The sequence below is a fragment of the Mesocricetus auratus genome, unplaced genomic scaffold (genome assembly GCF_017639785.1).
Source record: "Mesocricetus auratus isolate SY011 unplaced genomic scaffold, BCM_Maur_2.0 Super-Scaffold_100004, whole genome shotgun sequence".
In the NCBI taxonomy this organism is placed as follows: Eukaryota; Metazoa; Chordata; class Mammalia; order Rodentia; family Cricetidae; genus Mesocricetus; species Mesocricetus auratus.
In genome coordinates this window covers 70,174,800-70,189,157 of record NW_024429189.1, presented here as the reverse complement: position 1 = coordinate 70,189,157, position 14,358 = coordinate 70,174,800, and the positions used below count along the sequence as shown (strand labels likewise).

The following is a 14,358-nucleotide window of genomic DNA, read 5'->3' as shown; positions in this document are numbered from 1 at the left end:
TCAACAGCGTGTCTTATTTCTTTTTATATCCTCTCCATTAGAGTTAATAGTTGCATTTGCTTCTATTTGTATGTTTTTAGTCTCCAATATTAGACTGAATTTCTTTAGGGGTTGATCATTTTCAGTCTTGTTTAGCATGGGGTTTCTTTTCTTTTCTTTCTTTTTTTTTAGGTTATAAGATTGTGTCATCTTTTTAATACATTTTTATTTAAATTAGAAACTTTCTTATTTTGCATATCAATCCCAGTTCCCTCTCTCTCCCAGCCTCCCATGCCCCCCCCACTGACCTCCACATCTCACCCCCATCCACTCCCCAGGGAGGGTGAGTCCTCTCATGGGGATCATCAAAGTCTGTCACATCATTTGGGGCAGGGCCTACGCCCTCCCCCATGTATCTAGGCTGAGAGAGTGTTCCTCCATAGGGAACGGGCTCCCAAAGCCCATTTGTACACTAAGAATAAATACTGGTTCCACTGCCAGAGGCCCCATAGACTGTCCAGGCCTCCTAACTGACACCCATGTTCAATGGGCCTGGTTCAGTCCTATGCTGATTTCCCAGCTATCAGACTAGGGTCCTTGAGCTCCCACCTGCTCAGGTCAGCTGTTTCTGTGGGTTTCTCCAGCATGGTCTTGGCCCCTTTGCTCATCACTCCTTCCTCTCTACAACTGAATTCCAAGAATTTGATTCAGTGCTTAGCTGTGGATCTCTGCTTCTGCTTCCACCAGCTACTGGATGAATTCTCTAGGATGGCATTTAAGGTAGTCATCATTATAGAGGAAGAACATTTAAGGTAGCCTCTCCACTATTGCTTAGATTCTTACTTGGGGTCATCCTTGTGGATCTCTAGACATTTTCCTAGTGCTGGATTTCTCTTTAAACCTATAATGGCTCCCTCTATTAAGGTGTCTCTTTTCTTGCTCTTCTCTATTTTCCTGACTCAATATTCCTGATCCCTCATGTTCTTCTCCTGCATCTCTTAGCATGGGGTTCAAGCCTATTGCACATAACCTGGTACATAGATGCCCAGAGGGTCACTCAGCAAAGGATTTGAAAATTGTATGGCACTTAGAACTTAGATTGGGAAATTTTTTAAGTGATTTATGAAAAGCTCACTTGTTGATGGAATGTAGTCTTGGGAAGAAGGGTGTGAACAGAAGGGAAGCTAGCCACAGCCAAGATTTCATCAGAGCTAGTGTGGTTTATCCTGGGAAAATTGGAAATCCTTGCTGGGCAACCCCACACATCCCCAAGCCAGAACTGAGAACCCACCAGCCACAGGCAGGCTTCTTGTTTCTGGCCACAGTTACCTTCTGCTTCAGAGGTCTTGAGTAGTGTGGTTTTCCCCTTTTCAGTTTGTGGTTGGAATCTTGGGGAAGTACCCCCATTATCTGTTCTGCTGGACTCCATAGGCAGGAGTTTAGGAAATAAGAATTAGGCGTCAGCTCCTTGGAGTAGTTTCAACAGTTGTGGTTTCTGGGGAGGTGTTCCCTTCTCAGAGATAGCTTAAGAAGAAGACAGAGGCTGTGGCCATTGTTTCTGTAACTTTTCTCTTACTGTAGATGCAGCATCATCTGATGTGTGTACATGCAAATATTCCTGTGTGCTCATGATCTGAGCATTTACAAAGCTCAAAATCCTCCAGAAATATGTAACCCCACCTTCTCAGTTTTTGGAAGGACATTGAGGCCTGAGAAATTTGGCTTGTCCACTGACACACCACTAGTTAATGGAAGAGTTGGATTCACACAAAACTCAGCCTTCTCCCCCCCCCCACCTTATTGTTTTAAAGGCTCACTTTAAAACATAGCTTCTGCCTGAGTTTTATTTGTGGGTGAGGACTCAGAGCTTTAAAAATTGGGTGTTCTGGGTTCTATGAAATGTAGAAAGACCATTCTTGTTTCCCTATCAAAAGGTCACTGTCAGCAGAAGTCATAGCTCCAGGCGAAAGCCCAGCTTGGTCCTCTGACCTCAGCCCAATGCTTGCATCATCATCTGTGTGGTTTCTTTGATGGTGTTTTGAACTTACTAACCAGCAGACAGCTGCTGGGACTTTTCCTGGTATCTACCTATTGTGCTCCTTTCTCAACCACCTGTCAACCTCCCCTTTGACTACAGACCCCTTCCTGACCTGGTTCTTGCTTATTAGAAATACACATTTGCTGTACTTAAGGCCTGGGCATCAGATAACCCATTGGAGTGTTCACTTGTTAGGAGAAGACTCAGTTGACTCACCAAGAAAATACAAGATGTCAGGTTGATTTATCTTGCTTGTCTGCCTCCCTTACCCTTGATGTTCTGAGAGTTTTGACCATCCAATAGAGCAGGGAATTTCAACTGTTTTCCACTTGTGACATCTTTTAGCCCAAGCAATTTTTGTGTAAGCTGAGGTGTACAGGTATATAAATAATTTATTGACAGTAAATCATAAAGAAATTTATTTTAAAAGCAATTATTTCATAGGTCTAAAATTTTTCCATTTACTAAAGATGAATGAAAATTTGCATGCTAATGAGATGGACATGTTTGCTTATTTTTGCGTAAAGAATTACATCTTGGATGAAATTTGATGCTGCAGGATATAGAACAGTATCAATGTTCTTCATAGCTGATTGATATTTTGATTGTATAACCACAGATGCTGAGAATGTAGCTCTGTAAATGTGTAGTATAAACTGGCAGAAAAATGCACAAAAGTCATTTTAGAAATTGTTGAAGATCTTATCCTAGTCCCAATCAAAATTAATGATTCTTTTTATTTTATTTAAATTTTTTGGTATAATCCAATAATTTTGCTAGTTTTTATTAGATAATTACAATTAGGACATTAAATTATAAATTGAGGTGGTATATTTAGAAATTAAATTACAAAACAACACAAATCTTTTTAAGGTGTGATGTGCCAACCAAGTCTAATTGTTATCATTAACCAGGGTTCAGTTTTAGATTCTGCAGAATCTATGATGTGTACAAAGGTTGAAAGGGGCAAGGGAGAAGGAAAGATGTTTGCAGAGAAAATATTCCACAGAAAAAATGTAAATAAAAAGATAAGCTTTCCGCGAATTAAATTAATGTTCTAATCTGTTGGCACAGTATACAGAAAATACATGATAATTTCTTAAGCAAACAGCAGCTTTACAAGCAGTAGTACTTTATACATATATTAAAGTAACAATGTGTATGATTCAAAATGAATACAAGGATCACTTTATTTGCACATTGTAATTCCCACCCCACCCCAGGTTATTAGGAAAATCACACAAGTATGTTATTTGGATATTAATTTGTCGATATTTAAATTATTTGAATTCCTTTTGACTAATTCTTTTCCAAACACTGGAGGCACATAAAATACCATCTCTTCAAAAATGATTACAGCCAAAGCTGTAAAAATTTTTCAATGAGTCACTTTTCCATGTTTGGTCAAAAGATATTATATTACCTCATTTACAAATATTAAAACCAAAAAAATAAGCTATTATGAACATCTCTCTGTCTTTGAGGAGTATTCTTCCCAATAAACAAGCCCACCAAGGAGGGAATCAAACTGGGGAGTGGAATTTATACTGTAATTCACGTACTGATAGAAACCTAACACTAATTATTGCCAGTAAAACTATATCTGCACACTAAGGAAAAAATCAGTTATTTCTTGTGCCGATAAATTTGTATTCTTACCATTAGATTTATTTCTATGTCTCAAAGAGTGAATGGTACCCATTTTCAAAAATAAGACTTTCCTATTTCTCATGCCTCCTCTAGAGCCTGGAACTCAATATACACGGACACCCCAAATTTACCCAAAGGAAACAGATTATAAGACATCAATGAAGCATACTGAAGGGTATTCAGCGTGGAAGAACTTCCTTTGATCAATTCTGGACTGTTCTCTAGAAGGGACCAGTTTCCCATATAAAGTCTGTGGTGGCTGGGATTTACAGCAGGAAAGCCACTGCCCTTCAGGGGTCACCAGCTGAGCTTCTGACAGCTACAGCAAAATAAGTTATTGCTGTTTCCAAGATTTCCTCAACCCCTGTTTGGGTACAAACATCAAAACTCTAAAATGATAATTCACACCCAAAGAGAATAAAATATAAGAAATCTTTGAGAAGCCACCACCTCAAGATCAAGAGCATCTGAACCACTGACATCAAGCAGGGAATAGCATCATGAAGACTAAGAAAAGTTTTCAAATCCACTTTCAAGACTGTCGGTCATTCAAAACCTCTATCATTTCTTTAAACAAGTTAAGGATTCCAAATATGCAGACAGTAAGAATCCACCCATATAAATCACACTATGTCAGCATCATTCCTTACGTCTAACTGAAGTATCAGATAATTAGTGCCTAAAGTCTACACTGGACAGTATACTACTGTCCCCTTTGGCACATTAATCAGGCTTTTTAAATATACAAAGCAATGCTCCTAATCTTTCACAATTTACAAATACCATACCATCAGCGAAGAATCTCATCTCTTCAGCATTAAATGCCAGCATTATAAAACCTCGAAACTCTCACAGTAGGTCCCAATTATTTCTCTAACTTGTCTCTTCTGCCTCTGGGAGGCAAAGTCCTGCCTCACATAACCAGGGGGAGAAGTATACCTAGCTGCTGCCTGTTTCTGGGAGCTCACACCAAGAAAGCTCTTGTGTCCATCTGTGTACTGGTAGCTGGGCGTGAAGCAAAGGAGATGAAGACAAAAGACAGGTGATGTTTGATTCTCTCATCTTATAAAAACTTGCTGAAGATTGCAGAATCCAAGTGATGGCTGGACAGCCAACAAAACAGCTCATTAAGTTAATATTCTCCCAAACACACACACACACACACACACACACACACACACACACACACACACACACACACCCCTAGTTAAGGGTAGAGATAAATAACCATGAGTAAAATTAACTTCCACATACAGACAAATCTGATAAATCATCTGAAGGATCTGCATAACCAGAATAATCTTCTCTTCTCTTCTACAGTAATGATTCTTTTTTATAAAATAAGTCTCAAGTCAAAGACTCAAACCAAACTTCTTAAGAAACCAAACATCCAAATTCAATTATATGGATCTGGTATTATATGCTGAGGAATAATGGCAGGACAGTATGAAGTCTTTGTTTTTCATAACTAAACCATTACATTTCTATAAGAGCAGAGACTGATACTAGAAGAAGCCTGCATTCATCACATACTAACATCTTGAATCTGTGCCAGAGCTCTTCAGGCTGTGCTTGTTGACATTATGTGATGGGATGGCCTACACATTGTAAGGTGTGCACGTTGGATGTTCAGAACCAAGAGAAGTCACAGGATGCACCATGGGTCAGCAGTGTCAGAAACACCATGAATTCACAGTGTGTTTAGTCTCAAATTAACTTTTGTTTGTAACATGTTCAGAAACCTTTGACTCTTGCCAGATTTTTCACAACCTCCTACATTCCGTTACATAGCCCCATATAAGATCCTAATCCACGGTTTAAGAAGAGTGACATAGAAAACTAGGGCATTTCAGGCGGGCAAAATTCTTTTTTATTGTAGCTTTAATTTTTTCTTGGAAGAAATATACAAACATGTATTTATTGAGAAAAAGATAGATGTAAAAAGAAAAGGTATGTTTACTGTGACAGAATTAGCCGAAGAAGGTCAAATCATGGCTAAATCGTGAACTATACAACTGAAAACCACACCCTTTGGGCTAAGGCTTTTTCTTATGTGCAATACTTGCCTTTTAAAAAGAGGGTAGGAGTTAGACACGTTATACAGGGAAGAATGGAGCTGTGTTTGGAGAGCAAGACTGTAATATGTCATGGCTACTTTCATGTTTTGGCTCTTCATCATCTTGACTGTTGTCCCCACATCTCTGAATTGCTCTGCATGTTCACACATCTGCTTCACTCATCTGGTTTAGTGTTGACTCTGTGAGTTCCCCTAAATTATTCCAATAATTTTTTTCAAATATTATATTTATTTGTATGTGTGTGTGTGTGTCTGTGCGTGTCTGTGTGTGTTCCATGACCCATGTGTTGAAGTCAGAGGATAACTTGTGGGAGTCATTTCTCTCCTTCATCCGTTTATGTCCTATGGGTCCCCAGGCTTGTCAGCAAGTGCCTTTACCTGCTGAACCATCTCTCTGGCCTTTTTATTTAATTTTTATTTACTTTAGCTGCTGTTTATTTCTCTGGATGGTGCTTACCCATACTGGGCGAATGAGGTGAATTAATCCTCTCTAGAATTCTACTTGAATCACTAGATATGCTCAGTGGTATATGGTATGCAAGTTACTTTTTTGTGTGTTGTGGAGGAGTGGGTTAGAGAAGAGCTCTGTGATCTATGCTCCCTAAGGAGGGGAGGAGAGTATGGATCTCAATGAATGTGTATCTACAGATTTGCATGGCCACAGAATAATGCTAATTGAGTAAATGAATGAAATTCTTCACCCCTTCCTTCCTCCCCTTGATGCAGGTTCTCACTCTGTAGCTCAGAGTAGCCTCTATTAACTATGTAGCCCAGGGTGACTCCAAAGTTTTACTGATTCTCCTGTTGCCTGCTTTACCTCTTGAATGCTGGTATGATAGATGTGCCCTCATAACTTACCAGGAAATGCTTTTGATTCATTTTTGAGTTTCCTGCCCAGCTAGATACATATATTGGTAATGATGATAGACATTAATTTGTCTATTTATTAATCCGTTTGAGTAAGAGCCTACAATCTTATTTAACATGAACATTTTGTATTATCTGATATATGCCTTGCTACATGGAGGGGAATAGGATCCTGGATATTTTGATTTTCTAAGCTCTGTCTCATTTGTGTGCTCTAGAAGGAAGGCATCAGAAGAAGGATTTGTCTCTGGTTACCCAATCATCGTGATTGTCTAGACAGGGCTTACACAATATGTAAGGGTTACTCTTGGAATGCCCCTATACCTCTGAGAAACTGTCTAGAATCAGGAGCTCATTTTCATATGAGATTGGATGTTTGGGAAGACCTGAGGTGACCCACAGGGCACCATTCAGAAACCATGTGGAAGGCAAATTCTTTGAGACCTGGGTGACATCTATATAAGCATTGTTTCAGATGAACCTGTTCTATTTTGTTCACAATAGACTGCTCCATGTGCTCTTGTTCTGCTTATTCTAGTTCAGTGGCCTTGTGATAGGCATAGATAAGAATCCTTTACTAAATCCTACAGAGAACATCTTCTCTAAAAACCAAACTGTCACACCTGCTGTGCGGCCTGCATCCGAGAATGTAGCGAGGTGGTCGGGATAGATGACACAGAGACCGGTCGGTTGCTTTAAGAAAAACTTTATGCTTCCCAAGTCAGCTTTAGGAGGAGATTCCAAGTCCGCTTAGGACAGAGAAGTCTCTCCAGGAAAAAAAGAGCTTCCCTTTTTAAGGACTTCTGTCATCCATCTACATACAATTCTTTCCAGACTTCTCACCCTCCTGGCTGGTGATTTAGTCTCCGGCCCCAGAATCCGGGGAGACACAGCAGGGGAACAGGAAGAGGCATCTAGCCGTAGGGGGTGTGAAAGTCATGGTATCTCAGTGAGCCCTTATCTGAGCCCTATCAAGAGCTTTATAGCACTGAATTGTTTTCAGTAAACATTATACAGCTGCCTGCTCCCAGGCTGAAGGGGAAGTGGGTTTCTGCTCAAGGTCTGGTGTCCCCACACCAAACCTCACCATGGATTGGCTCCAGAAGAGTAGAAAGCATTAACTCCTCTGAGACGTGAGGTGTGGTCAACTGAAGACGTTTCCAATGTGCTCCTTGTGGGAGGCTGTGGTAGAACTGATAGCCACCTTGATAGAGTTGAAGACATAGTGTGCTCCCTGCTGCATTCATGTTCAGGGGCCACTTAGTACACAAGGCTCACAGTAGATGTGGAAACTGAGAGCATGCAGGGGTTATCACTGGAAATCACTGGCAGCAGGCTGGGTCGTGGACAGAGACACATGGATACAATGAGAGGATTCCAAGCTCATTGAGTTACCAGGAAATCGATTTACCAGCCCAGGAGGTCACTGAAGATTCAGCCCAGAGAAAAGAGTATCTGGGGGATTCCAGACCCAACTAAGACAAACACAGGTAAGGATTTAGGAAAATTTAAGGAAATAACCTGATTGATCTTACTGGATAGCATCCTCCTCATTTACAAGGAACCATCATCAAATTGGTGACCCTTACTTTGTCGGATCTTAAAGTTTAGATCTTGAATGGATTTGATGAGAGAAGGCATGCATCTATTTACATTTATCATGATGGTTTGACTATCTCCATGTTCTCTCCATTCAAAATATGAATTTCCTCCCTCCCTTTACACTATTCACATTCAAGTCTCTTCTCTTTTCACAGGGAAAGGAATGGAACTCAGCTACCTGACCTAAGAGAAAGTCTCAGCTCGTCTTTCAGATATATTTCCCCTGCCTACATGGTAAAGAGAAGATGGAATTCATGGTACGCTATCTTTTTTGATGCCATTTCTCTAAGGAACTTGGAGCTTGAGTGGCAAAAGTGAGTTTTCCTTTGCTGGCCAAAAGTTTAAGATGCAAGAAAGAACAAAAGGGCTCCTTAAGCTCTGCTTTTTGCAGAGGATTAGAAAAGGAATGGTCACCGGTCCTGGTGTGTAGCATGCAGCAGCCATGGCTAAGTCATCTGGAGCTCACCAACGGTGCCAAGTTGCCCACCCTGGGCCTGGGCAGGTGCCCAAGGTCGTGAAGGCTGCCTTTGACATTGGGTACCCAATGTCCCAGGTGTACCAGAATAAGGAGGTGGGAGTGGCCCTTTGGGAGAAGCTCAAGGAGCAGGCGATGAAGGGCCAGGAGCTCTTCATCGTCAGCAAGCTGTGGTCCACGTGCCACAACAAGAGCGTGGTGAAAGGAGTTTGCCAGAAGACACTCAGCGACCTGCAGCTGGACTACCTGGACCTCTGCCTTATTCCTTGGCCAACAGGTTTCAAGCCTGGGCCTGATTATTTCCCACTGGATGCATCAGGAAATGTGATTCCCAGTGACACTGATTTTGTGGACACTTGGACGGCCTTGGAACAGTTGGTGGATGAAGGTTTGGTGAAATCGATTGATGTCTCCAACTTCAACCCTCTTCAGGTTGAGAGAATCTTAAACAAACCCGGTTTAAAATACAAGGCCGTGATTAATCAGATTGAGTGCCACCCGTACCTAACTCAGGAGAAGCTGACTGAGTATTACCATTCCAAAGACATCATGGTAACTGCATATAGTCAGTCCCCTTGGCTCTCCTGACAGGGCCTGGGCCAAGCCTGAAGACCCTTCTCTCCTGGAAGATCCCAAGATTAAGGCAATTGCAACCAAGTACAATAAAACTACAGCTCAGGTGCTGATCTTGTTCCCCCATGTCTGTGACACCAGCACAAATTGTTGAGAACATGAAGGTCTTTGACTTTGAGCTGAGCAAGGAGGATATGACCACTCTACGCAGCTACAACAGCCTTGATGGGCTGTGTTAAACGCAAGGATTACTCCATCCACGCAGAAGTCTGAAGCTTCAGGTGCCTGCTCTACCCCAAGAGGCTTGTACCTGTCCTTGCGGGTGTAGTGTGGCGTGTGTCCCTCTGCACTGGGTGGAACCTTGAAGATCAGACAAGGATTTGTTAGTTTGATGTCGTCTCTGGAGAGCAATGTCAGTACCTGAGGGGTTTTCTTCAGCCTTTCTTGGTCTTTCTTCCTACCCACCAGTAAAATGTTTAACACAAGTATCTTTTCCAACCAAAGAGAAGCAAGATTTATAGTCCAAGTAGTGCCACTAACAATTATGTTTTGAGTGCTTGGAACTGTAGTCCTTTGGGTCAGACTTCTCTTTGCTTCAAATAAAATCTGCTTTTGTGAAAAAAATAGAATTAGAAGAGTGCCATCAAAAGTCAATGGCTAGGAAGGTCCTAGGGAGCATATACTTCTGATGTTCTATTAAGTGGACACATCCTCAAATTGTCTTCTAAATGTGTGTGTTTATACCCATACACTAATGCTGATGCTGCTTCAGCCACAATGACACTGCTCCCTCTTCCAGTGGACAATAGTTAATTCAGAGACTCATCTGGTTAAAGTGCTGATAACAATACCTGTTGAGTACTCAGCTCTGAATGCAACTTCCATGTCATCCCCTCCAGGGCCCAGAGAATGTTGCAGAATTTGCCATGGGAAATTCGTAAGAGCCAGAGGATGGGAAGGAGTGCTATAAAGTGGTCTTCTGGGTGTGGCATGACCACTGTCCATCATACAGCAGTATGGCCACCTCCATGAGACCTGCACGAACAAGCAAAGATGAGCAAGTAAGGATGGGACTGGTTGGGAAGATGAGAGTCAGCTGGAGTGGGAAAGAGATGAGAGGATAGTGTGTGTGGGGAGAATATGGTCATGCTGCATTATATACATGTATACATGTATGAAATTCTCAATTAAAAAACAAGAGAGTGTTTGGAAGACAAGGAGGGACTTCCCAGTCAGAGCTGTTTGCATACATGGTGGCCCAGACCGACTGAGATCTGCATAGAGACAAGGGTGCAATAACTGTTTTGGAAACTGCGGTAGGAAGGAGGTAGTGAGTCAGTGCTTACTGCCCCCAGAAAAAGATATTGCTCACAGGGAGGCTTTGGACCAAGTCTGTACATGCATGCGGGGTGGCGTTGGAAAGACAGATTGGCCTGTGGGAACGTAGAAGAAGAATGCCGGGGAGAAAGATGTGAGTGGAGGGAAGATGGGAAACACATTGGAGAAATAGTACTGACGCGGGTCTCTTGAGGCAGGAATCGTGTTGAAATAGAAGTACTCTGTCGCACTGAGAGCAAAGGGGCATTTGTGAGCTGTGTGGGAAGCCCATGGGTGTTCATCCCCTATTGTCATGCTTCCAACTCATTTCTTTTTCTTTCTTTCCAATACATGTGAAATGATTGTGGCTTAGCGAGATACTGTTTTGGTAACCTTAGGGCTATACTTAATGTCCGAGTTTAGGGCTTAACCAAACATAGCTTACCTGGAAACTGTTCTTTATTTATCAGCATTCAGAATAGAAGCTGAGTCACAGCAGACACCAACACATCTGCTTTCTGTCTCATACTTCCTTCTTTCCTGGATATTGGCGATCTTCACTTTCGTTGGGAACTTGAAATGCCCGTCTCAATAACCATTCATCCTGCTTAAGAGTGATGCCCTTGGACAGGTCCTTCACTGTTCCTTCTCCCAGACAGCTTTAATTTTATTTTTTCAACATTGAACTGTATAGTATTTTTTCAATTAACTGTCAGCCAGATAATATCACCTGGTTAATTTCAAACACTGGCAAGTAACTTGGATTTAGTTTAGAAATTCACCCATCTGTAAACTGGATTTCATGTGTGTTTAAAAGGAAGTTGGGGAAAGAACCCATATGCTTTGGGGAAAGGTCTTTATTCCTTATCTTTCTAGCTTAGTAATCAACGATAATCTATTCACTCCATCTCTATGCTCCATCCCCCACCCCCGGTTCACAGGTAAGGGTGGGGAGTACCACCATCTTAGAGGTGAAGCTGGAAAAAGGTGGTGAGATGGATTCATACTGTACATGATGTGAGGAATCCCTTCATTACTAACATCCTTTTTATCACAAGATAGGCTATGAGAATTCACCAATGGAGGAGTGGCTATTCACAAAGGATAAGTCAAGATTTTCCTTTGATAGAAGAAAAAGAACCAGAGCTTTTTATTATGCTTAGTTTTCATCTTATCCTTTTCTATATGTATAGATGTTATAATGTCCATCGTATATTAGTATGTTGCTAAATGTATATTTATCCTCTCTCTCTCTCTCTCTCCCTCTCTCTCTCTCTCTCTCTCTCTCTCTCTCTCTCTCCCATCTATCTGTCTCTATACTGAGTAGCTTTCCTAGAAGCATAAACTCTTGTGAGATTCTTATTCGGGTCCAGATGTGAATTGGAACTGTATTTATTTGTTCATCTGGTCTCACCAAAGAAGCTTTCTTCAGTGTAGTTTTACGTAAACTTCTGATACGGAAGACAAATGAAGAGGGCTGAGTGCAGGGCGAGGGATGGGCCTGCCTTCTGTGTTTCCTTTAGTTTGTTCTCGCCTCTGCTGTTTGGAAACCACTGTGGTAGCTTCCCAAAGATGCATCTTTGGAGAATGACTGGTTCAGTGTTTGAAATCAGAAAATAAGACATGACCTGGTTTGGCTTGGCAGTGGTCATACATGCTTTTAATCCCAGCACTTTAGAGGCAGAGGCAGGAGGATCTCTGAGTTCAAGGCCATCTTGATCTACAGAGTGAATTCCAGGATGGCCACGGCTATACAGAGAAACACTGTCTCGAAAAGCAACAAAATCAAAACAAAAGCAGCAACAAAAACACAACAACAACAACAAAAAAGATATGGCCTGGCTCTCAGATTAGATTTCCCAGACATCCCTCACCAGCTAGACTCATCCCAGCTTCTTACGTGTGCCATGTGCTTAACATACCCTCTCTGCCTAGGCTAAGAGAAGGGACTCCGGCTGGGGTAGGTAGCTCGTCTCCCTCCATGCCATCTTCTCTGGGTCTTTTCTTGCCTTTTACTGCTTCGTTTCCTTCAGCATAGTTGACTCCACCATAGTGAGTCATCAGTATCCAAGACTATATGGTATAGATTATAGATTGTTACCAGACCCCTGCAGCAAGCTCTTCTCTAATCTTATTTCAGAAGTGCTCTTGGCTCCCTCTGCAGAAGGGGTTCTACTCAAACTAAACACAGTCTCATAGCCTGGGAGCCCCTTCCCATTATATGTTTCCATCTGGATCAGAGATAGCCTATTTCTCAAGGAAACTTCATAGTGTCATTTGTAGAGTATAATATTGCCTTCATAACCTTTGTGGGCCAAATTGCCTTATGGGCCTTATGGAATTAGGAGGAAATGCAGGGTGTGGCAAATGGAAACATTACTCAGCCCCTCCTCCAGTTACTGTGTAACTGTGATGAGGTAGTCAGGGAGCCTCCTCTGTTACCAGCTCTAGATCCTAAGACACCACACTCAGAAAGGCCCTAGTCAATGACTGGGTCAGGCCATGGGACAAAGACCTGGTGGCTTATGTCTGTTGAAGACTTAGCTCCAGTATTGGGCTAACAGACTATATCATGATTGCCCCACTCCTCCACACACAATCCTGCAGGTAGTTTTTCACAGTTGTTTCTTTACTCCAATATTTTTTTGAGCTCCTAATTGCGTTTTATCATCTGCTTTCCAGAAATCAAGAGTTTGGTTATAAAGGAGAAAGAGATGGGGACCAAACATAGAATTCAGTGGGTTTTCATTTTGTTTTTTAATTAGATTTCTTAAGTTTGCTCTCCTAACTGATGGTTATGAATAGGCTGTGGGGATACCTAAGGGTTACTGTTAAGATATATGCATATGTGTGTGTACATGCATATGGATACACACACGTGTATATCCCCAATATTGCCTACAGCCTGCATACATAACATGCTTCAACACAGTGAATAATTTATGTACCATTTAAAAATACATGAAACACAATTCAGATAGTTTTTAAGAAGTGTATCTTTAAACAGTAGACTCTCAGTTTAGAAGAACTATAAATCACTGATTTAGATGATGCTACCTTCTTGTCTTCATACAGCAGCTGGGGATTTCCCCCCAAAAAACCATAATAAGTAAGGAAGTAAATAAATAATCAACAACTTTGAGAAAGACTGCCTGATTCTGAAACTGAGTAGCTCTCATTTGACCATTTCAAAGCTGGGAGGTACTAGAATGACCAGTTATAATACAATGAGATGTCATATGACTCTTTAATACAGTCTCAAACCTAAAATGTATGCATATTAACTGGGAATGTGCAATCTTGACCCTTCTGTGCAGAGGGAGAATTAGGTAATTAATTCTACTTAATTAGGTAATTAGGTAATGTGCCAAATAGACTCATTGTTGGGAGGAAATGCTTAGTCTAAGCATATAATAACTCTCTTTTGAAAGCAGGTACCCTATAGGTTTGGGTTGTTGCTATATAGAATCTCACACATGGAAGAGATCAGTGACCTTGTCCAACAGAGGAAGACAGTGAGACTCATTCTGGAAAAGCCTAAAAACTTATTCAAAGCCATGTAACAAATACATGGAACATTTCATTATGGTTTGATGTGGTCAAAAGTTGCTAGGTGCTTCTGTTGCTGTGATAAATATGATCAAAAGCAAGTAGGGGAGGAAAGGATTTGTTTGACTTACACTTCCAGGTAAATAGTCCATCACTAAGAGATGTCAGGGCAGAAAATCAAGCAGGAACCTGGAGACAGGAACTGATGCAGAGACCACAGAAGAGTGCTGC

At 41.4% G+C, this 14,358-nt stretch overlaps 1 pseudogene; it reads left to right on the top strand.

The window, feature by feature from the left end:
• Positions 1-8,655: 8,655 nt before the first annotated feature.
• Positions 8,656-9,831, top strand: LOC101838368 (annotated as a pseudogene).
• The last annotated feature ends 4,527 nt before the right edge of the window (positions 9,832-14,358 follow it).